The sequence below is a fragment of the Grammomys surdaster genome, unplaced genomic scaffold, assembly GCF_004785775.1.
Source record: "Grammomys surdaster isolate TR1022 unplaced genomic scaffold, NIH_TR_1.0 126298, whole genome shotgun sequence".
Taxonomy (NCBI): domain Eukaryota; kingdom Metazoa; phylum Chordata; class Mammalia; order Rodentia; family Muridae; genus Grammomys; species Grammomys surdaster.
The window spans coordinates 5,058,173-5,084,588 of NW_021621098.1; positions in this window are offsets into that span (position 1 = coordinate 5,058,173).

The window sequence follows — 26,416 nt, forward strand, 5'->3', positions numbered from 1 at the left end:
AAAAATCAAAATTAACTATGCTTGATGCACATGTGTTAAGTGCTTCCCTGTAACAGCTCTACTGTAAAAGCAGAATTATTTCTTTAGTAACTGAACCAGGAAGAGCCTGGGCGATAAAATGTTCATTAGATAATACTACCTATTTATTCAGCTATGTTAGGGATTGAACTCAGTGCCTTACCAATGTGGGGCAAGCAATCTTCTACTGAGGTATAGCCATGATCCCAGACTGTCTTTTCTATAAAAATTTACTCCAGTGTCAAAACCTACCAAAGGCAGAAAATGCATTAGGAAGGGTTCACTCTGGAACTCAGAAAAGAACAGAGCTTGGATGGGAAGCTGAGGCGCCCCCTCCCCAGAGCTGGGGAGAGTGGGTGCTGGCTAAAAGACATTTCCCTGCCAAAGAAAGACTTGCTCAGCAAAGGAGCAGCCCAGCCAGATATTTAAAGCTAGAAATGGCAAGTTTGGTTGTTCGGAATGAACCCTAAACTCTGCTTTTCTACACCAAGATTGCAATCCTGAAAGCAAGCAGCCAGTCCTGGGATTCAGGACAGCTCAGAGGGAAAGAAGATGCTCTCGGCATAGCCCTGGCTGACTGCTGAGTGGTAGGTAACTGGGGGAGAGCTGAGCATGCTTGGAAATGTGAAAGCCAAGAGAGACTGGAACACTGGCTCTGACTTCAAATGGGGTCTCTGACCACACACATCTTGGCTGGGACAGAGTAGAAGCCTAACTCGTTCAAAGTGCTGAATAAAACTGGAGCCATAACCAGTAAGTAAACACTAAATAATAACCAATGGAAAAAATGGCATCTGGATGTCAAGACTAAAGAGTAGAAATATGTCAGGCACAATAAACAGCTGTCACTCCAGCACTAGGAGCTTAGGTGGAAAGATGGAGAGTTCCAGGCCAGCCTTGGTCACATGTCAAGACTATTCAAATAATTGGAAGTAAGTGACCAACCCAAATGAACACACACACACACACACACACACACACAAATAGAACTGAAAAATCTGATGGGCAAAGATATCACTGGTTACAACCTAAAGGGAGCTAATTCCACAGTGTAGCTTAATAGGTATATAAGAACAAACAGCACATGGACAGGATCATGTAACCTGTGCTCTAGGGGAGTGAGGACACATCATAAACTGACTCTGACCAACCTAAAGGTTAAACTAGCAGATGAGACTTTAGAAGAGTACTATAAAAATGCTCATGCAATCAAGATGCTTAAAGAGCTGAAGGAAGATATGCTAATGACTTGTTAACAAATGAAGGGTGTCAACAGAGAAATAAAAACTAAGAACAGAATGGAAATTCTAGAGTTTAAGAAAATAACTGAAATATTTTTTATTATCTAAAGAGGATCAACTGATAATCTGAATTGGCCAAATAACGGGAAATTTGAAAACAGATGAGTAGAAATTATAAGATCTGAAGACCAGATGGAAATAAATGAAGTAGAAGGAGACATTCTGGGGCCTCTTCAGATGATGTCAAGAATGTTAACAATAATAGGTTAACAGGAGGTCCTAGCAGAAGACATGAGAAGGGACTTTCATAGCTCAAATCTCCCAGAAGCTGATGGATAAGCATTAAATAAATTAAACACAAGGAGAACCAGAACAAAATGATTGAATCCTAACTGCTGAAGACCGAGCAGAGAAACCCTGGACGAGTGAGATAGAAGTGAGTGATTTCACACTGTACAAAAGAGACAGTGAGTTTGATGATGGGCCAGCAACTCCGTGGTGCTTTGAGTGAGGTGTCCCCACATTCTCAGGTATTTGAATACTTGGTCCCCAGTTTGTAGTACCATCTGCGGAGGCTTAAGAGGTGTGTCCTTGCTGGAGGAGGTGTGTCACTGGGAACAGGCTTTGAAAGCTTAAAGACATCTACAATTTTGAGTTTGCTCTCTCTGCTTCCCACTTGTGGGTCAAGATGCAGCTGTCAGTTGCCTCTGCTTCCTCCTTTACAGACTGTATTCCCCCAGGGAACCAAGAATCGGGAAAGTTCTTTGATAGTGAACCTAACATTCTGAGAAACATGAAAGGAAATGGTGCCATGTGGTCACAAAGACCATAGGATCAAACAAGGAAAGCCTGCACTGCCATGTGTGGGCATATGTGGAAGGCCGAAGATTTATTTTTCTGCTTTCCTTTCTATTAAAGACTTTATACAATTGTCAAAGCAATAGTGAGAGACTGAGACTTGGCTGTACAACATAGCATAGCAGTTGCAGTAATTGCAAAATAAGAAAATGCACATACCAAGGGCATGGGTGTGTGCAAAAGAAGACACATAATGAGAGTCTGAGTGTATAACATGCATTTGCATAGCAGAGGCAGTAATGGCATAGCAGATGCAGGGATTACATATCAGGTGCAGGGATTGCATAGCAGGTGCAGGGATTGCATAGCAGGTGCAGGGATTGCATAGCAGGTGCAGGGATTGCATAGCAGGTGCAGGGATTGCATAAATAGCAGGTTCAGTGATTACAAAGCAGATGCAGAGATTGCATAGCAGAGGCAGTGACTGCATAACAGAGGCAGTGACTGCACTGTAAAAGAGCAACAACATGCAGCTGTATTAATTACCACGTTTTGTTTAAATAGTTATTAACCTAAGGTTGAGACAGCTTAAAGATCAGTATTAAAAACTCTAAATGAACCACAGTAAAATGTTTTCAAACACATAAATAAAATCAACCATTTCCAAGGATACATTAAGATCTGTATGTAAGATATGAATGGCAAAATGGTGGTAGAAGAATGAGACTTACAATAAGAATATTATAGGGAATTACAAAAATGAAGGTATATGTCCAATGATAGCAATAGTTCTATGAAATTTGATTAACTCAATGTTCCAATCAGAACATAGAAACAATCAGATTGAATAAAATTGCCTATTCCAACTATATACAGTCTCTAAGATAAAGCCTTAAGGTTCATACATGTGAAAAATGATACCTCATAAATAAAAAAAAATCAAATCAATAATGTAGTAAAACCATGTCTTCTAGATTAAATACTTCTTGTTTAATCTAGAAATTGTAGCTTTTACAGACTTTTACACTTACAATAGAAAGGGGGAATCTCAGTTCAGTAATGTAAGCTTCCATCTTAGGAAGTTGACAAAGGTAACAAATTAACCACAGTTAATAGAATGACAGAATCAAAGCATATAAGAATAGATAAAAGAAAGACAATGTAAAGAAAGCCAATGTAGTGAAAGTATACTTCACATGGTCAACAAATTTGAATCCCCTTTCACTAGACTGACCAAAAACAAAAAGAAGAAAATCTTTACCAAGATCAGGAATAAAAGGAAGGTCTAGCTGCAGAGTGGGTAAAATGCAAAGGGTGGGGGAGAGGGGAGGGGCTCAAGTGTTATGAAGAGCTTCCAGAGGACCCAGGTCATCTTCTCAGCACCCACAACAGGTGGCTCACAACTGCCTCTAACCCAAACTCTGATGGATCTGACATTGTCTTCTAGCCCCTGTAGGCACTTACACACAATGATGTACCTACTCAGGCACACGCATATCTGCATTAAATAAACTTTAAATTTTTTTATAGTTTCTTTTTTAAATTTTTTTATTGGATTTTTTATTTATGTTTCAGATGTGATCCCCTTTCCACATTTCCCTCCCACTCAGGAACCCCTTAAACCATCTCCTCTCCTCCTGCCTCCATGAGGATGTGCCACCACCACCCCCACTGCCACCTCCCCACCCACGAATTCCCCCAACACTGGGGCACATCAAGCCTTCACTAGACCAAGGACTTCCTTTCCCACCTACGCCCAACAATGCTATCCTCCCCTACATACACAGCTGGAGCCATGGGTCTCTCCCTGTATGCTCCCAGGCTGCTGGTTTAGACCCTGGGAGCTCTGGTTGGTTGGTATTGTTGCTCTCCTCACGGGGCTGCAAACCTTTTCAGCTCCTACAGTCTTCACTCTAACTCCTCCACTGGGAACCCCATGATCCGTTCAATGGTTAGCTGTGAGCATCTGCCTTTGAATATGTCAGACTCTTGCAGACATCTAAGGAGGCAGCTATATCAGGCTCTTGTCAGCATGCACTTCCTGACATCCACATCAGCGTCTACCTTTGGTGACTGTACATGGGGTGGATACCCAGGTGGGACAGTCTCCAGACGACCCTCCTTCAGTTTCTGTCCCACACTTTATCTCCATATTTGCTCCCTTGAGTATTTTGTTACTCCTTCTAAGAAGGACCGAAGCACCCACACTTTGGTCTTCCTTCTTCATGAGCTTCATGTGGTCTGTGAGTTGTATCTTGGGTATTGTGAGCTTTTGGGCTAATATCCAATTACCAGTGAGTGCATACCATGTGTGTTCTTTTGTGATTGGGTTACCTCACTCAGGATGATATTTTCTAGTTCCATCCATTTGCCTAAGAATTTTTCAAATTCATTGTTTTTAATAGCTGAGTAATATTCCATTATGTAAATGTGCCATATTTTCTGTATCCATTCCTCTGTTGAAGGACACCTGGGTTCTTTCCAGCTTCTGGCTATTATAAATAACTCAGCAGTTAATAGCACTAACTGCTCTTCTAGAGGTCCTGAGTTCAATTCCCAGCAACCAAATGGTGGCTCACAACCATCTGTAATGGGATCCTATGCCCTCTTCTGGTGTGTCTGAAGACAGTTACAGTGTACTAACATATATAAAAACTTTAAATTTTTTAAAAGGCTTATAAGAGTGTGAACCACCTCATGGAAATTAACTTAACACCTAGATGGGATAGTCAAAGTCCTAGAAAGACACAAATTACCTGATAAAATTAATTAATGTATCAACTATAGCTATAGAAAGCAAAGGGAGTAAATGACTAATGTAAGATTTCCTCACAAATGGCTGAATTCTGTAAACCATTTATAAAAGAAGTAACCCCCATCCTAAAAATACCTTTGCAGAAAGCAGTAACTGTGAATCACCCACAAAAGTGTTCTGTATGAAACCAATGTTATCTACTGAAGCCAGGCAAACACATTGCAGTCAAAACATTGTGGACCAGTGGCCCTTACAGATAGAGTTAGAAAGTTTCTTCAGAAATCTAGATGCATATGAAAAGAATTATATATAGTAGCCAAATAAATACTGCAAGATGTTGACCGTCTAAAATTATATAAAATGCAATATTAGTGCAACAAACAAAGATACAGAAAAATACAATGAGACCTTCATGATTAAGTTGTGAGAATGTTTGGAGTTAATGGCTATTTTTCAACTTGGTAAAGGGCATCGCAGAAAACCTGCAATTAATGTATCACCAAGTGGCTAAAGACTGCAGTGAATCCTCTTATAAGGAAGTGAAGGCACATGGACCCTGCTCATCCTGTCCAGATCTGTGAGACAAACAGAGCATATAAGAAGAGTGTGGGGTGGAAGGATAGACTTTCCTTGTGCATCTACTTCTCAGGGCTGTTGAAAGTCATTTGAAATGTAATAGGTACTGGATAAGTGGTTAGTGAAAAACGTAGATAACAGAATGGATGGACAAAGGGGACCTGGGCATGGTGGTACACACTAGTTATCCTGGCACTTTAGAGACTAAGTTGAGTGTCAAGAAGATGGCCATGATTCTATACCAACCTGGAATACTAGGAAATTACTATGTCAACTAGGGGTGAACAGCAAGACTAAATCAAAACACACATAAGAAGGTAGGAAACAGGATAAATGTTCTATTTCTCAGAGAAATGTGTTACTTCAACCATTATATGCTGGTTTTCTATTATGGGCTCATACCTCATACTAGGGGACTGTCTTAATTAGGATTTCTATTGCTGTGATAAAAACCATGGCTTAAAGCTTGTGGGAAAGGGTATTTGTTTAATCTTGCAACTCTTAGGTCACATTCCATCACTGAGGGAAGTCAGAGTAGGGACTCAAGGCAAGGACTGAGCAGAAGCAATGGAGGAGCACTGCTCACTTGGTAGTAACAGTGGTTATAGGATATTTGATCACATTGTAAACCCTGAGACTGTGAACTGGAAAAATATGTTCCTTACTGTGGTGTGGCTCAGCCCTAGCACACACCGTTAACCTCAAGAGCTTTCTGTAAACAAGAGCTAAATAAAGTCAGCAACGGGTTAAGAGATAGCCAGTTGACAGGAAGTGAACATAAGAAAACCCAGGAAAGAGAAAAGAGGGTCTCTGAGTTGAAGGATAATGAGTTCAAAGAAGCTACTTCTCAGTGTGCATCCAGAACCATAAAAGCCATCGTGTGCAATGGGAAGCCATTCCTCTTTGAACTCATTTTCTAAAGAATGTAAGGACTGTGTCAGCTCCCCTTGCTGAGGAAGAGAGGGGAAAAGGGTAAAACTTGGTTACCTTTGGGCACGTCTCCCTTTCCCTCCACAGATTACTACCATTTCTTTAGTGGAGTCTTACCAACATAGCTTCCCTCTGAATTTGCTTTCCCACTTTTCTACTTATTCTACTGAGTTGGTGGAGACACAATGGATAATAAAAGATGCTAAAGCAAGCACCGCCCCCTGCATTTCACCGTGTGATTATTTAACTTTGTTACTAATATAAGCTGATAATCTACATAACACTCTACACTTTACATTTTGACAGCAGCATTTGCAGGGAGTAGGGGGATGGCACAGTGGGTAATGTGCTTACAAGCTCAGATCCCCCCACACTCATGGGGATGCCAGGCAGTGCCAGTAATCTACTTAGGAGCTGCAGACAGGATCCCCAGAGCAAGCCAGCCAGCTACACAAGACAAATTGGTGCACTTTGAGTTCAGTGAGCGAGCCTGTGTTAATATATACAGTATAAAATAATCAAGGAAGACACCCAAAAACATCCACACACCCACATGTTCACCCACATCTGCACATGCACACCCACACATGCGAACATACTTTCACACACATATACACACAAGCAATATTAAGTGTATGAATTACATTTTATGTGGGTCACATGTGTCTATAGTTTCTTCCTTTCACGATCCTGTAGGATGCTGATAGAGTATTTGTCCTGACATTCACTTTTATCTAAATTATTCCAAATTATTCTCCAATATACTTGTATACTTCTTCCAACACTCTGCAATTTCCCAGTGTTCTGTCTCAAACACTTTATATTGACAAACTTATTCCCTGGATAAGGGTAAAAACAATCATTTTATTTGGCTCTTTTATGTCTATGATAAAGAAATTTGGCAATTCCATTATGCTGGTGTTTAAATTTTTCATAAGGTAACCCATGAATACAAGTATCCTAGGTTTCGATCATGAAACGAAGCTTGTTCGTTTGCATGTTTAACCATGATTCAATTCTGCCAGTGGAGCTAGGAGCCATAATTTTTGTGTAAGATTTTTGATATATCTGAGTAATTTGTACTTTCTGAGGATGATGGAGGCTGGTGTAGGTATGCCGGTGTAGGCAACAGACTCCCTCTCTCCAACAACAACATGCGGACGTAGAACAGTCTTGGTTGTTCCTTTGCTGGGGCTGTTCTACGTCTGTAGGCTAAAGAGTCACACCAGCTTTTTCCAGTGTGTAAAGCAATAAAGCAGGAAGTGGGGAGGGAACAGTTACACAGCTCACATCCTGATTCCCTTACAGACCATTCAAAAATCCAAGATAATTGCACACTTAAATGCCTTATATTATGCTTGAATCTCCCCCGACCCCTTTAGAAGACTCCTTGGAACCATGAAGAGTAGCTTGTATTCGGGCTATTAAAAGTATTCTGATGTGTAGGGCGGGTTTTCTTGATTTGTGTTAACTTATGTTTCTTTTTATCTTGTTGAGTACCTGCCTATGTGCCTGATGCCCTCAGAGGTCAGAAGAGGAGGTTGTTGTGAACTGCCTTGTGGGATCTGAGAACTGAATCTGTGTCCTCTGCAAGAAGTGTTCTTAACTACTGAGCTGTCTCAGCTTAGTTCCTAATTGAAATGAAGACAGAAAAAAATGATGAAAGCAATGAGAGTTTGGTCAGCAATCAAATGACTTTGAAGAATTACATGAGAGCGTGTGTGAGCATGTGTCTGTGTTGTGCATGCAACGTGTGTGTGTAGGTGTGTATGTGTGTGTGTATACTCATGTGTATATCCATGCCCATGTGGAGTAGGTTTGTACTTTGATGTCTCATCTACAAATTTATTTTATGTTAAAATTCAGAGGAAGGCCATGCCATACTTCCTGTGTTAGATCTTTGAGGAGATGACCCTGTCCTTGGTGGCTATAAACAACACCCACTAACATACAGCTCAAAGGGCATCCTGGAGCACAGATGCTGGACACAGCTCATCAAATCTTCTTGCAGCTTCTGTCCTTCTGAAACTCTGTCTTCCATGGTTTTCAACTTATGCCATCCAAAGATTAGGAAAAAGAAAAACAGATTTTTAAAGAATATTAAATGCCAGTGCTGTCAATAACTGCAATGTAATTCCCAAATAGTACCAAGCAGAAAGCCAAAGAATATCCACTAGACTCTCAGCTCCTAGAGGTCATCAAGCCTGTGGCTTCAGCCAGCATAGTGCAGTATCTACCAAAGATGGTTATGCAGAACAAGCAGTCAGTCAATACAGAAAAAGGATGCAGGATGCTTACAGGGCCTGTTGCTCTCTGCAAGCCTGGTTTGGGTCTGAAACCTGTCTCTCCTTGATTCACACAGGGCTTTGTGCAATAAATGAGTGGCCTCTCCCTGCTTGCTGTGCGTCAGGCATTTGCCCATCTGCTACTATTACTTCCCAGCTTGGTTGTATTGCATGTGGTTATCCTTCAGTGGGTCATTATGGCATCTGGCTGCCCACCTTGTGTATGTCCCGCTTCAGTCCACCAGGCAGCAGCTGCCTGTACACCCTGCCGCCTCCATCAGCTGCATGGGTCCAACCCAGTCAAGCCTGGTTTCCATTGCTTGAAGGTTGGCTGGACTCCAGGGCTTGGTTACAGGGGTCCTTGTTCACTGTTTACTGTTCCTATAGATAAGTTTCTCAAAAACCAGATGTGCTGGCTACAAGGAATTTCAGTTTCAAGGTTGTGTACAAGGATGCATACGGCCAGATCTTTATCAGCTGTCATTTTTTGAGCAGTAAAAGAAATCACATTAATAATAATAGAGAGATGTTCTCATTATATATGAAGACTGGACTTACAGAAACCCTAGCTCTCATCCAGAATTGATTTTAAAAGAACAGCGATGCCAGCATCATAAAAATCCATATGATTTCTTCTGCTTCCTTAAGTAGATGATGTCTAATGATTTGTAGCTTTTAGGACAAGGCTCAGATGCATGTTCTATACCATTTGTAGCATTTAGTAGTAAATTGGCTATCTAAGACTCAAGCTTACTGTTTTCACGTAGGAACTTGTCATGATGTATAAGGCTGTGAGACTCTGGTTGCATCCGAGTCTATACAGTGTGTCAAAATCTTGGAGCTTTCAAGTCGTATCTACGAAATAAACTTCATGCCTTTATCACAGCCATCTTAGCTTTTTTCTTACTTTTATATAAACCATATGATTTTAAATGTGTGTTAAACAAAAAAATGCTCAAATAATATTAGGATTATAGAGGTGGGGTCAAGAGAAAAAGCACTGTTAGTGAATTCTGAAAGCAGGTCTAAGTTCAGCATCCCTCATCCATCAGAAGTCATGGCAAAACCCTAGTGCCTGAAATCACATAGACCAAGAGTCATGGCAAGAGCCCAGTACCTGTAATCACATAGACCGTAGGTTTTTCCTGTAAGTACATGCCAATGATGGAATCTAACTTATAAATTAGGCCCAGTAAGAGACTAACAGCACAAAGTAATAACAAAAGAGAATCATTTCAACAATCTACTATGATCAAAGTTATTTAAAGTTATATATTATTTACATCTGTAATTTTTATTCAATGCCTTTAAAACACAGTTGACTGCACAAGTGAAGGTTCCTGAGATGAAATCTCAGATAATGGAGGACACGGTACAGTTTAAGGCAGACAGATGTAGCTTCCTCTACCAACCTTGCTGCTCCACATCTCAGCCTGGCTCACTGCAAGAGGTTCTGTGGAAGTGAGAAGAGGAGGAAACCCCAAACCTGAGGGGAAGCAAAGGCAGACTCTGAAACGGGGAGAAATGGGTCGAGCTTCTCAGAGACAGTCCAGAATCCAGGCCAGACCCTGGTCTAGCTAGTTAGTAAACACCACTAACCCTGCATGAGGTGGTTGTTGTTGTTTCCATTATTCAGATGTTGAACCCAAGACTCAGAAAGGACCATGTGCCCAAGATCAAGTCTATCTGGCAGGCAGAGCCAAGTCGGAGGAGCTGAGCTGTTCGGCCCTTCTTGGTCACTCCTTGGAGCATCACATGGCAAAGCCAGCAGCCCATCTACACCAGAAGTAAGCCAGTGGAAATGATCTTATGTTTTTATTCAAAGCAAAATGGAAAGCAGAAACCCACAGCTCCTTTCCTGGAGGATTTTATTAAGCTGACTGAGCTGGTATGAATACGAAGCCAGAATGGGCAGGCCTAGTGTGGTGCACCGTCTTCATATTGTTTAAATAGGGCGAGAGGATAAATCAGCTTCTAAGTAGCAGGAATAAGGTGTGCTTTCTTCCCGTGCCATTTTTAACCAGTTTCAAAAAATACCTTTTAAAATTCTATATAGTTTAAACAGTATTGCAACTGGATTAGTAAGGATGGCGAGAAGCTAGGAGGGAGTCCACGATATGAGCAGGGTACCATGAAGCACATGTGTGATGTGCCTCAATGAAACCCATCCTTTGGAATTAAAAAACTAATTAAAACTATGAAAACCCATTATGTCAACTAACATCCCATAGATGCCTTATTTACACTTTCTTCTGAACTTCCTAGAACATTCCCGTGTTTTCTATATCTGCCACCACCATTCTGGAGACACATCTCTTCCACGCCCTGACTCTTTCATTCCTGAGTATGCTGTACTATGTGGTTATTTAAGTCTAACAGGAAAAAGTACTATATAAATAAATCTTTATTACTGTCAGCATTGTTTAAAAATTGCCTAGTTTAAGCTGTTCTTCCTTTGAAATCACCACCTTACTGAGGCAGAGAGGTTCCTGCTAGGCATTTTAAATTAGGGAAGACAGTTTTATTGTCAAGGCAGGTCAATCAAATTATAATTGGCTCTAATTTACACTCCCACCAGCTGTTAAATTCTTTACCCTGAGCACTCAAAGTGGTGTGAAATTCTTGCTGGCTTTGTAAATGCTTCAAAAAGAATCCCTCTCAACAAGATCCTCAAACCAAAGGCCTTGTTATTTTTCACTAGCAGTGAGGAAAAGCCCCATTTGGTTCTGCCTAGAGAGCATGGCTGGCTTGGACTGAGCCAGGCAGGACAGGCCATGGATGGGCAGACACTTTCTCCATAAAACAGTCAGTCTTGACCAGTCAACACTGATACCACGGAGGAGCAAGGGGAGACTTCTTTTAGACCACAAGACCCACTAAGATGTATTTTCAAAGCCCTTAGTAATTTATAGGAAAACTATAAACTGAGCACATTAGTCAAGGTGGAACACGGAGGCAGCATTCTATGGGAACTGTGTATAAGCTGGTTGTGTGGCGGAAACTCCTGGTGCTTTGGATATTTGAGGGCTCTGGGTAACCAACACTAAGGAAGATCTTTTCCAGACAGACATACACCCTTCAGAAAAGTGAGAAGCCTCAACCAGTGAACTCATTTAGTGCCATTTTACTGCCTTGCCAGGGTCCTAGGGCCTGGCTCTATACAATTTTGCTGAGGGCATTTTTTGAGACCCTGTGATGGTAGCAGAGGAAAGGTTGACAGACATGAAAATAACAGCAAAGTGGAATAGTCAATGCTCTCTTCATCAATGGATTTTTGGAGAATCTGTTTGAGTATTTCTAAGGAAACCAATTTAAAGGAGAATTTTTCTATTCTTGCTAACAGGCTGTAGGGACAGTTCTCAACAGTCTCAAAGTGCAGGCCTGAGGGGGTGGTTGTGCAGGCCTGAGGGGGTAAAACATGTGGTGAAGAACAAAGGCTTGTATGGTTCTGGATTTGGAGTGGGCTTCAGAAAATACAACTTTGTGAAGATAAAATGAAATACTAGGCTAGAAATAAGAGCCAGGACAGCTCCCAAACAAACATCCTCAGGAAGCAAAGTGGGAACATAACTTTATGTTCAGATAATCACAACAGTCCTCAACAGAACAACATGTTGGAAGCAGCCTAGCTCTTCTCAACAAAGGACAGCTTCTAAGATGTTTTCATCAGTGTACGTGACCTTTCAAATGATTTTTATAAAGAATTATATTGTACCACACAGGAAAGTATTAAAACATATGAGACAGGTTTACAGACAAGTTTTAAATATTTTTTCTCCATTTCCTGGTTTTTCTTACTTTTCATTTTACAGTCATAATGACCGATGAATATTAATTGTACCAATGAGTAGAATTTGCTTAACATTTTGGTACAGACATCATCGCATATTAATTACGTCCATCTTTCTTCTTTTACTCTTGGTCCCCTTCTGTTTCTGATTCTACTGTTTTCTGAAGGGCAGATGTTGAGATAGGATCTCACTGGCAACACACTGGCCTTAAACGCACAACCCGACTCTATTCCTGCATGCTGGTAGACTGGACATGAACAACTACTGTTGGACTCCTTTTTGAGAACTGTACAAACAGCAGTAACAACAAAAAACCAATAAATGTGTGCAAGCGGTGTGGTCTGTAATGCAATGCTCAGGTGCATAAATGTCCCATGTTTTCCATTTTGCTAAACCGAAAAAAAAAGAAAAAAAGAAAATCTCCGGAACCCAAGACAGACAAAACACTATTGGGGCTCTCTTGAAGAGTCAAGAGTTAAAAACAACACAGAAACTATGGAAGAATGCAAACTTCCTTCAGGTGATTGTCCAGCTTTTGCACCATATTTTAGACCCACATATGCCATATGTAGCTATATCCCTGTGCCACACAAAGAGAAGCATGCACTACTTTTTCTTCACAAAATATGACTGTATACTCTTTGTAGGGCCACCATAACAAGACAGAGACTTAAGCAGAGCTTCATTGTTAAGGTGAAAGATCACCCCAAATTTGAGGCTAGTTTGGTCTATATTATAAAAAAAAGTTTTTGTTTGTTTGTTTGTCCTGTTTGGTTGGTTCTATACTAGGTCTCTGAGTCGTCCAGCTTTCAAATCCTGGCCATCTAGACAGTGATGGCATGGGCTCCCTCTAGTGGCAAGGGCCTCAAGATGAGTTGATCACTCCCACAGGAGAAGCTGTCTTAGACAAACAAATTAAGATGCTGATTTAAAAAAAAAAAAAGACCACATCAACAAAACCTTTAGAGGAGACTATATCAATAAGACTGTGTGTGTGTCTTACAGTCTCTAAGGATGAGAAAAGGAGAAAGTAGAGAAAATGAGACACAGTGCAAAATATTTCTCATACTATACTTTAAATCTTAGTGAATTAACTCAATTAGCTCATGATTAGAACTATTAGAGCAAATGTTGTTAAACCAACGTGTACACTCGAGCATCTATAAATGAAAATTTTCAACCTGGGCCCAGACAGCCTATAAGCTGTGTGTGGAAAGCTCTGTAGGCCTCAAGCACTCTGCCTTTTTAATCTTTTATTGTTGTTGCTGTTGTTATTTGTCTTTGTTTCATTTTTAATTACACGTCTTAGGAGGTATGAGTATGTGTGCATTAGTAAAGGTGCCCGAAGAGACTAGAAGATGGAGATGGGTATCCTGACGCTGGAATTATAGGTGTTTGTGAGCTACCCTCCGCCTTCAGGTGCCTCCTTGCCAGCAAATTTTTATGATTATTGTAAACACAAAAAGCTGGGATCTGGAGAGATAGCTTTGCATGTTAATTCTCTTGCTGTCACAGAAGATCTGGGTTCAGTTCTCAGCAGACACATGATGGCACACAACCATCTGTCACTACAGTTCTCATGGATCTGATGCCCTTGTCTAGCCTTTGTGAGCAGCAGGCTCACACGGTCACATGCACAGGTGCTGACAAAACAGCCATATACATAAAATAAATCTTAAAAATCTTCTTAACACAAAAATTCCATGTAAAATTTAGCTCATTTGAATGACTAATTTACAACCCAGTACAATTATGAGATCTCAGAATCTCATTGGCATTGATGCTTATTAAAATACATCTTATTTTTAATTATATGTGCTTGTCTGTATGAAGTTATGTGTGCATGAGTACAGGTGCCTGCAGTGACCCAAAGTGGGCTTTAGCTATCTCAGAGCTTGAGCTACAGGTGGGACATCGGTGCTGGCAATCAAACCGGGGTCCACTACAAGAGCAGTGTGTACTCCTAACCACTGAGTATCTCTGGAACCCTAGCACTGATACTTTGGATAATTGAAATTTTTCTTTTTAGTGGTGATTAGGTTTCTTTTTTTAATTGGATATTTTATTTATTTACTATACAGATATCATCCCCATTTCCCCTCCCTAGAACCCCCTATCTTATACCCCCTCTTCCTTTATGCTTTTATACCATTTTGATTACATGCATGTATTAAGGTCAGTTCCAGGTTGAGGGTCTAGGAACAAGCAATACAATAGATGCAAATAGTCAAGGAACAAGCAATACAATAAAAACAAATAGTCAAAGAAAAAGCAAGGCATTAAACCCAGTTACATGAATACTCCCATGATCACTGTTTCTAAAGGCTTATCAGGATGACCAAAGTATCTGAGCCTACTTCCCTGTCCTAGCCCAAGGTCATTTTCATGTCTGAAGCCTACTTCCTTGTTATAGCCTAAAATTTAGATTCCTGTCTGAAATTACTTCTTTGTTCAGGCCTAATATTTAGATTCCTGCCTGAGATTACTTCTTTGTTGTAGCCTACGATTTATACTCCTACATGAAATTACTTCTTTGTTCTCGTCTAATGTCAGATTCCTGCATGAAGGTACTTCCTTGTCCTTGGCCAATGTCATATTCCTGCCAAGCAGCCCCTTTCCTTGTCCTTGGCCCATGTCAGCTTCTTGCCAAGCAGCACCAAAGGCTCTCCACCTCCCCCCCCCCACCTTTTTTTTTTATTTCGTTAACTAGACTGAGCCTGTCTTAGGACTTTCTGACAAGAATGCCTTCCTTACCTGTCATGGAATATGCCTTATCAAAGGCAAAAAAAATAGTTGTCTTAACTCCTTGTGTCAGTGCTATTGCAGAAGCAGTGGTGCTAGCAATTAATGGAATTAAAGCTGTTATAACAGCAATAATCAAGCCTGCTACCCTCTTGCTTCTGCTTAAAGCCTAACTCACTTATTCCAGCACGTTCAAGTTTTTTTTCAGAGAATCAAGGTTTTCTAATACTCAGGGTAGTGAAACAAAAGCTGGTTGATAGATCCCCATAACAAACATGCCAGGTTTCAACACACTAACATAATTGGAAGTTATACAGTCAATGCAATTTACAATAAATACTGTAGAAGAGACAGAACCAATTTTAGCTAGACAAGTAAAAGAGCCTTAAAACGTGCACTAACCCTTGTTTGAAATCCAGATCCTGTCCCAACATTATCTCTTGCTATCCTAACATCATATGGAGCTACAGATAGCTTTTAAAAAAATATGTCTCTGACAAAGTCCAGATCCAGTCTTCCAAAAGTATACTGTTATTCCCCATATTGAATTGATTTCTAGACCAGTACATGATTGAGTCCTAATATCTGGGTACCTTTAAGTAGAATACAAGAGACATAATTTTCCTTTTTGGTTCTCTATTCCACAAGGTCTAAAAGCTTGAGGCAAGACAGCTTGTCCCATCTGGGATCTAGTCAAGCAAAGGTGGGTCAGGAACATATGTCCAATACAACTCCCCAGTCACCCTTGTCAGGGCATTCAGCAAGCTGACAGGTCGGCATCTTTCTTTGTCTCAGCAATAGTATGTCTCACCAATCTGTTTAAAGTTCCATTAGCCTCTTCCACAATACCTTGTCCTTGAGGATTATACGAAATCCCCATAATAAATTGTTGAAAAAAAGTCTTGACTACTCAACTACACTTGCCAGACCCATTATCTGTTTTTTTATTTAAAATTGGACATTCTATTTATTTACCTTTCAATGTCAACTCCTCTCCCATTCCCCCCAAAACTCCTTATCCCATCCCCCCTCCTCCTATTTCTATGAGGGTGTGCTCCCACTATCATCCCACTCTGCCTCCCTGCTCTCAAATTCCCCAACACTAGGGAATCCAAACTTTCAGGCTCCAAGGCCCTCCACTTCAACTGATGCCTGACAAGGCCACCACCCTCAACTACCTATACAGGTGGAGCCATGAGTCCCTCCCTTTGTGTTCTCAGACTGGAGGTTTTAGAATGGCTACTCCAGCTTGTTTCTTAGGACCATTTGCTTGAAAAATTGTTTTCAAGCCATTTACTCTAAGGTAGTGTCTGTCTTTGTCACCGAGGTGGGTTTCCTGTTTATGTATCCAGTTCGTTAGCCTATGTCTTTTTATTGGGAAATTGAGTCCATTCGTGTGAAGATATATTAAGGAGAGGAGATTATTGCTTCCTGTTATTTTTTTATTAGCAGTGACATTGTTTATGTGGCTATCTTCTTTTGGATTTGTTGAAAGAGGATTACTTTCTTGCTCTTTCTAGGGTATAATTTCCCTCCTTGTATTAGAGCTTTTGTGCTATTATCCTTTGCAGTGCTGGGTTTGTGGAAAGATATTGTGTAAATTTGGTTTTGTCATGGAATATCTTGGTTTCTCCATCTACGGTAATTGAGAGTTTTGCTTGGTATAGTAGCCTGGGCTGGCATTTGTGTTCTCTTAGGGTCTGTATGATGTCAGTCCAGGATCTTCTGGCTTTTATAGTCCCTGGTGAAAAGTCTGGTGTAATTCTGATAGGTCTGCCTTTATATGTTACTTGGCCTTTTTCCCTTACTGCATTTAATATTCTGTCTTTGTTTTGTGCATTTGGTGTTTTGATTATTATGTGATGGGAGGTATTTATTTTCTGATCTAGTCTATTTGGTGTTCTGTAGGCTTCTTGTATGTTTATGGGCATCTTTTTCTTTAAGTTAGAGAAGTTTTCTTCTATAATTTTGTTGAAGATATTTACTGGCCCTTTAAGTTGGGAATCTTCACTCTCTTCTGTACCTATTATCCTTAGGTTTGGTCTTCTCATTGTGTCCTGGATTTCCCGGAGGTTTTGTGTTAAGAACTTTTTGAATTTTTTATTTTCTTTGACACTTGTGTCAATATTTTCTATGGTAACTTCTGAACCTGAGATTCTCTCTTTTATCTCTTGTATTCTGTTGGTGATGCTTGCGTGTATGACTTCTGATTTATTTCTTAGGTTTTTTGTCTCCAGGGTAGTCTCCCTTTGTGATTTCTTTATTGTTTCTACTTCCAATTTTATGTCCTGGATGGTTTTATTAAAGTCCTTCACCTGTTTGGTTGTGCTCTCTTGTAATTCTTTAAGGGATTTTTGTGTTTCCTCTTTAAGAACTTCTACCTGTGTTCTCCTCAATTTCTTTGAGAGTGTTATTTATGTCCTTCTTAAAGTCCTCTATCATCATCATTAGAAGTGATTTTAAATCTGAATATTGCTTTCCTGGTGAGATGGGGTATTCAGGACTTTCTGGTGTAGGAGAACTAGGTTCTGATGATGCCAAGTACCTTGGGTTGCTGATGCTTATGTTCTTGTGCTTGCCTTTTGTCGTCTGGATCTCTTTAGTGCTACCTGCACTGTCTCTGACTGGAGCCTGTCTTTACTATTATCTTGGTTGTATCAGAACTGTGTGGGGTTGGTGTTACTGCTGGGGTTAGAGCTGAGGCCCCAGATCTGCTCAGTGCTTGGGCACAGACTGGAAGGAACCAGTGCTCTTGGCCAGGAGTGAATTCCTGGGTCACAGTGGGTCTCCATGGGTCCCAGTTACTCCCTGTTTGGGGTGAGTGTTGCTGTTTCCTTACCTAAAATACTGCCCGAGTTAGAGCTCCTGGGAGCCCTGCTTCCTCTGGGTTCTGTGAGATTGGGTGCAGAGCTGCTGCCTGGGATCTGCTCAGTCGATAACTGAAATCTTAGTGAGCTAATGGAGAATGTACTGAGATGAATGTATTCATACCATCTGAGCATCGCAGACATGCAAATGCAGTCTAGGTACTAGTGTCAGCAGATAAAATGGTGAAGAGCTTGACCTGTCACAGGCCCCTCTTTCTTAAATGCTTACCTGAGACAAATTCCTAGGCCCCAGCCCTTGTGCCATGACTATTTTAGCAAAAATACTTCCAAGTAAACCCATCAGACATAAAAAAGGGACAGGCTAAATTTCATTTTTGAGGAGGGTTTTTTGGTTGGTTGGTTGGTTTATTTGTTCATTTTTGAGCACCATTTGTCCATTTCTGCCACCACATGGAATTCACAGGCTTTGGGCAACACACCAGATTCAAATGACAACATCTCCACCCACACAGTTACAGCTACTACCTGCCACAAAGTCTCTACACTGTCCTGGACCTTACCATGTTGACAAGGCTGGCCTTGGACTCACAGACATCCACCTTCCTCTGCCACCTGAGTGCTGAGATCAAACGCATGCACTACCACACTCAGATGGGGGAGCGTTTTGAACAGATGTATATAACATCTTATTTGTTCTGTGATCAGAAGCATCAAATTCTATACTACTTTTTACATTTTGAAAATACTTTACCATAAAATCTTCAAGTTATTTTAATGGAATCACATAAAAATAGGATGAAAACAAGTATCACTATATTTGCAAACATTGCCTTTTGAAATATTTAAATTTGTCAAACTTTTGAAGTTCACTGAATCACATGAACTTGAAGTGATTTGGAAATTATTCACTGCTTTTTCCTCTTGTGTACTAAGGCTTTTATTTGAGAAAAATCAAAGAACAGTTTCCCAATTAAAACGTGATTTTTGTGATGTGATTAGTGACTTCGGGAAGTTTAGAGAATTTTATGGATTCTTTTTTTCAAGGGGATGTATTTCCCCCTCCCTATGACTGCCAGTGTGTAGTTTTGTCTTCCTTCTGTGGTGAGACAGTTGTAGAACTAGAGTTTCCTAAACTGGGCAACAGAAGCTAATGAGATGTAGGGGTGGGGAGCCTGGAGCACAATGTCTGCAACCTGCTGCAAAAGCCAAACACTCCTCCAGTCTGTGAGTTCAGTAACCACAGCTCAAATGAACACAAAAGGTATGGGGAAAATGCAAAGACAAAGAGTGCCAGGGCAATCATCAGGGCCTGGATTCCTCTGGGGTTTCCTCCATCACTTTGAGTCATCTCTTTATTATTGACCTCTTTCTGTCTTGATTTAATTTTTATTATTCTTTAATGGGGAGACAGTTGCAAAATGGAGAGCAAGAATATTGACTTCTTCGCTGCCTGGTGAATCGCTGGTTCCCAGTGCTCTCCAGAAGGAAGGTTTTTAAAGTGAGTAGCACATGGACTCTGCGAGCCACTAGAGCAGTTGTCTTGACACCTTCTCTACTATATCATCCTGAGTCTCTTGACTGAACTTATTCAAAATAGATGGACTGGGACAGACAGTGCTTCAGTTAGGAGTGCATATGGATTCCTATGAAAAAGAGTAGCGTTATGTTATCGGGGGTGGGAAGATGACTCAGTGGGTAGAAAGCTTGCCACATATCCACAAAGACCTAGTTTCAGATCCCCAGAATCCATGTTCATTTGCAACCCTAGCACTTACCAAACGAGAGGAGTGGCAGAGACAGGACATTGTTAGAAGCTACAAGCTAAGTAGTCTGTCTCACATTACAGTGAACAAGGTGGATTATCTTCTCTAATACAAACATTCCTTGGCATTTATATGTCCTGGCTTGCATACCCACCCTCATACTCAAAAACACACATGTGAATATGTGCATACACATACACACACACAGGTATATACACACACACACATGAGTACACACACACACACAATACTATTATGGTCTGGTTGTAAAATCTTTTCATCCCCTGTTCCAGTTCATGTGCTCAGCTTATGACATTGCTTTCGTGGGACCTTTAGGAGCTGGGACCTACCAAGGAGAAGTGGATCAGTTAGAGGACAGGCCTTCAGAGGAAGAGTCCAGCAACACTTTCAGTCCTGGGCTTTCTACTCCCTACTCTACCAAGATATGAGCAAACATTCTCATGATTCTACAAGACCTGCTCTGGTAAATATGAACTCAACCACCTTCATCCCAAGACAAGAATAGATCCTCCTCCCCACAAGCTGCTGTTATCAGGCTCATGGAACAGCAATGGAGAAATGACTGATTGAAATAGCATTGTAAAGTACCAAATGATGCCACTTGCTCCTGCTCCAGGATAGGAAGAACAATCTCATGCCTGCACCGAGCTTGAGTTTAATGGGAAAAGGTGTTTATTGAAGTTTGCTAGGGAAAAAAGTGAATTTGTGTGGCTTTCTTTTTTTAATATTTTATTGATTCTTTGTGAATTTTACATCACACCAAATCCACTCATTTCCTGCACCCTTCACTCTTGTAACCTCCCTTCCAAAAGAGAATAAAACAAGCTAGAATTAAGAACAAAAAGATCTTGTCCTGAAAGCTACCATGTGTCACAGCGTGTCACACAGCACATTGGGTGACTTTCATAATCTAAAATCCTTAAGAGATTTTTTGGGGGTTTAATAAGAACAGTGCATAATGTTCTGTGGAATGAATCTTTGCTTTTTGTTTAAAAACAAATAAAACTAGATGAATTATTAATGTAAAGCAAATTGTTTCTCTACATTTAAAGTCACTTTTTATTTCATGCATATATCTGTATTAAGATCTTAAGGGTGTTTTACTGTGGATTATGGAACAGTTGAAATGGCATCTAAGGAACCATCAAAGTACGCTTAGTGTGGTTTGGGGAAAGGAAATAATGGTCCAAATGTGATCACAAAATGAACCTGTGGAATTCCGGGTAAGGACCACCAGACCCCCTCACTTCTGATACCGATTACAGACTTTATGGTTTCGAAGGTCGCTCACAGTTCTAATAATTTACTAGAACCCTCTGAAAGCTGCTCTGAAGTCATTAATGTGGTTCAGTATACTATAACATAGGGTGCTCATGGTTTCCAGAAATGTGGCTTCCAAGTTGTCTCCTTATAGACTTGTAAGCAGTGTTAACTTTCTTGGCAATAACATCAACAGTAGCAGGGGTACTGAAATTCTGGATGTTCCTTTGAGTCCTGGCATCCTGAGGTTTTACTGTGGGGACATGGCCAGCTGCAAACATGGCTGACCTTTGTTCTCTAGTCCTTCTGAGAGAAAGTGAATTCCACGTGACTCAAAGCCTTCATCATGTGGTCCGACAATACCCATTAAATATTTAAGGCATCAACTCCGTTTCTCATATATTTATCAATGCAATATTATCATAAGATCTACTTACATATTGGAATGGGATCAACATGACACACCATATTATGGCCATGGGATAATTCTATTCCATTACAGAACAGATTCATAAAATTACTAAAGTATATGCTGTCCTTCACAACGCAGACCCTTTCCCATATAGTAGGTTTATTATGAGCAGGTATCATTACAGCTGACTGTAATTTAATTGATTCTAGGATCCAAGTCAGCAGTCCAATGGGACAAAGCCACTTTCTCCACCTCATTTCATAATCTTTTACTAAGATCATTTTTATAATGTGCTATCAAATAGCTGAACTTCCCTCCCTCCCTTTCTTCCTCACTCCCTCCCTCCTGCATGGAGGACAAGGGTACAGTTCAAAATGTTTCCTAAGTCTGATAACTGAACTGCAGAATGTCTTATTTTGATCTTTTCTTGAAGCTAGGACAGTATTAGTACAATGGCATAAGTTAAAAGTTTCCCTACAGGATTTCCATAGATGGGAGAGCCTTACGATATGAGAACAAGCCTTTGGGCACCAACCACTAGAATGAAGAGCTACTTCCCCATGGTTTCAAAAGTCTATCTATTGAAATGTTCAAGAGGACATGTTAAATTAGGTATCAACCTTTACCAATACAAAATCATAATATGCATTATATTCATAACTGCCATAAGTTGTTTCCATCCCTCCCAGACCCCACTGCAGACCCAAGCATGTTTGTCACAAGGAGTCCTCCATGGACTTCTTTTCTGTAAACGGGCTGCCCCTTACCTCTGGGACAGGAGGAAATAAACAATGAAATAGCCCAGGAGGAAAACTAATCACTGTGCTCTGAGAAGCGTCAGAAGTTAATCATTTCCCTTCTCACTGTTCATCCCATGATATGAAAGAGTCTGCTATGGAAAGGACAAGCTGAAAGTCCAGCCACGGGAAGCTAGCTGATTGAAAAAAGGCTTAATAGGGGTTGCTAGTTGACTGCCTCAGCTTCCCCGGCCAGTTTGTGTTAGGTGTTGTGAGAATCCTCTGATGCTCTCTCTGGCTACTGCCAGAAGCTTCCCCAGAGGGGACTCTGCTCTGTGTGGGACTCTATTTAGCTGTCTCAAAGGGGCTTCCACAGTTCACTTCTGCTGTAGTGTGTTGTGTGTGTGTGTGTGTGTGTGTGTGTGTGCCCTATTTGATAAGGTTTTGCTATCTTCTTGATACTTTCTATTTATTCTTTTACTTTGGCTTGCTGCACCCTTAATAAACTCACTAGTTCAAAACCAAAACCTTGGCTTTTGCAGACCCTTCTCCAGACTGTACAGGATTGCCCAGCTGTGTTTGTTGAATGAGGCTGCCTGACCAATTTCTCAAAAACATTCATCACCTGTCTTCTGTCTTTTGCCTTCCTCCGATCTTGTCATTCTAAAGCACATTTCTCCAAATGCCACTGCTCATGAAAATAAATTTAGCTTGTCTCATGAAACACAGAACAGAAACTCTCTCTGCTAAGCCCCTTTTCTCTCTTGTAGGTCAATTGTATGTTTCCCACCACGTACATTGCCATTGATAATAACAGCATGGATACAGTTAGTTTACATTTATCATATCCAAAATGCTGGATCCATCACACTCAGGTGGAAGAGGTGGAAGTGGGAGTCACAGCTAAATAAAATGTGTATGGGCATGCCTCCAGCCTCCCATAGCCTTCTTCACTGAAGTACCAGGCTGTGCCAGAGGAATGCCTTCTGGTACCCATGGCCCTGATAACATCAAGAACCTGTGGTCCTTTCCTGCTTATCCTGTTTGATAGACTTTATATTCACAAAACAAGAGTAGCATGTGTTTGTGCATAATGACCTGTGTATCAGGAATGCCACTGCTATATTTTATCCATTATAGTTGGGAATCTTTCTGAACATCCGATCATCCAAATATTTATGCACACAGTCAGCTAGGATTTGTATACCACATGGTCCATAGAAGAGTTGGGAACAGGTCCCAGAAACTCCTTCCCAAATGATAACCTGTGTAATACAAGCATTCTGAAAAATGAGTCCAAAGATACTTGCGCATGATTAGCGTTCTGCCCACTCTTTTACCATAAGTTCTGTTTATTATCTTACTGTGTGACCAGCATTGAGTCGAAATACTCAAGTTTGTAGCTTATGTTCAACATTTCTGAGTTGTTGATGATAAGGTGCTACAGACAAACAAACCTGCACTTCCTGGGTATACATATAGTTCTAACGGTAACATATACTTTTAATGTATATATGATATGCTTATATACATTATATATGCATATAATATGCACCATGAAATTAAATTAAATATAAGACAAAGTGGTGTAAGACATGATACACAGATGTATGAGGCTGTTGCTAGCACAACCCAGAATACGGCTTGACAGTAAACTTTTTAACATGTAAAGTAGACATAAAATAACCACATAAAGCACAGTACTGTAAAACATAACCACATAAATTGTTTATTATCATCATCAAATATTATGTACTATACTATAATTGTGCCTTCTTTATTTTTATTTGAGTGGGAAAGCAGGATGTTTGCTTGCACCAGCACTGTCCCATACAGATGAGTATTGTTTGTAGCCAACCTTTGCACAATTCACATACTAATAAGCCACCCAAATTCTTTCCCCCTACCAACCCCATTGGCCATTTTACACACTTGTAAAATGTTCCTCTGTTCGCCACCTTATTTCTTCCACTTTCAACACCCTAACACTAGATAAGAGAAAAAAAAGGATAGAGAGGAGAGGGAAGAGATTCACAAATAAAGTTAGGGATGGAAAAGAGGTGACATTATTGTTAGACTCCTTCCTGCTGATTAGGGGTTTCGGCTTGCTTGGGGCAAGTTTGATCTTCACCATCAGGATAACTAATTTCTTCTTGTGGTTTCTTCTTTGTACATGACTATTTAACGTACTGTGACCAGCAACAACCAACCAACACCCACCCCACTTCTTGGGGCCCTAGCATTTAGATACCCTCTAAAAAGTCCCCAGAATTTCAAATGTCATGCACTCATAGAAACTATCTGCAACTGGCAAAATCACACCTGACCAGAGCATGAAGCAAATCATAGTTAGCAGCTATAGACAATCTGAAGCAGTCCTCACATCCTACAACTGGGATGGAAACAAAAACATATTCGTACAATATTTCTGTTTTGTCTAAGAAACTCAAAGTCCACAGTGACACTCCAGCTGTTCCTCTGAACTCATGAGGGCTGTAATATTACTTAGGTGGTAGGGACATTTTAGATCTATTATAATCACACGGAGGACACTGTGGTCACTCTGTCCTTGGCCAGCATGCTGTTGTGTAGTATGGAAGAGTACTGGATTTCTCTCTATATAATACATTTGTTCACACATAACCTCACTGCTATACTACCTTTTCTCCATTTGTCACTATTTTTTTTACACAAGCTTTCTGCTTCTTCAAGGAATGTTTAGTAATTCATATAAGCACTTCATATTAACTCTGCTCAGACATTCCAACCTAGTCTAGATTGTCTCATTCATCCATCAACACTGCATGTCTCTAGCTTCCCAGTCTAACTGATGACTTTATCCACAGATTTGGAAGCACAATTTACATACTAATAAGCCACCCAAATTCTTTCCCCCTACCAACCCCATTGGCCATTTTACACACTTGTATGACTATGATCTTGAGACCGAAGCTAGGGACTCACCAAGAAGATCTTACTCTCATAAAATTTCATCTTGGTGCTCGTGGTAGACCACTCTCTCAGGTGGTTCTGATTGTTTTGCTTGCCTTCCAACTTTCCCGATTCCTTAAATCTAGAGTGTATTAGTTGCTTTCCTCTTGTATTAAAACTGATATTAAAAAAAGTAATCTGTGGAAGAAGAGGTTTATTTGGCTTATAGCTACAGGTCACAATTCATCATGGAGGGACATCAGGGCTGGAACCTGACACAGAAACCACAGAGGAACACTGTGTCCTGACTTGCTATTTGACTCAGTTAAGTAGCTTTGTGTGCAGCCTAGGACTAACTGTCCAAGAAATGGTGTGGTTAAAGTAGGCTGGGCCAGCCTACATTAACAGTTGAAGTAATCCCTCACAGACATCTGCAGACCTGACCTAGTTATGATGGTTTAACTGCAGCTTCTATAAGATACCTCTAGGCTGCATTGCACTGACAGCTAACACTAACCAGGACATGGGGCAGGGATAGCAGGCATGTTTGAGGCCTTTTAATATTGGAGAAGCTATGAGACCCCTAACCTTCAGCTGTTCTGCTTAAAGGCCACTGTTTCAATCAGTTTATACCAGTTCCATTCATTCTGTTTCTTTTTTTCTTTAGTTTCTCTTTTTTTGGGAAATTCTTTATTTCTTCAACTATAATTTGATTACATTTCTCCCTTTCCATTTGTCTCTCCAAGTCCCATGTATACCTTCCCACTCTCCTTCAAATTCATGGCTTCTAATTTTTTTTACTGTTATTGTATGCGTATAAGAAGTATCTGTCTATACATATGTATTCCTAACTATAATCTGTTCAGTCCACATAATGATATTTTTATGTGCATTTTCAATGCTGATCATTCAGCACTGGGCAGTCGTTGGTGTGCTCTTCCTTCAGAGAGGCCGCTTCTCCAATTACCAGCTTTCCTTGGTTGCCTATAGTTGTTTATGTAGGACTTTTGTCCAGCCAGTTTGGCATGGTCATTGGTGCCACCCTCATTCAGTTGACATTTAGACATGAGTGTTGATGACACTTTATGGGTGTGGCATCTGATACTACGAGGACATACTCTCACAGCAAACTCCCTGACGGCCTTACAGTCTTCCACCCCTTCCTCCACAATGCTCCCTGAGCCTTAAACACATCCTTCAATTTCTTAAAAGCTGGAAAGAGTTTTGTGTGGGTAGTCAGTTTCCTTTGCCCTTTCTCATTTTCTTATAAATCATTCTAAGTTTTCAGTATCTGGAAAAAAAACTGTAAGATAAGACACAGATCTCAT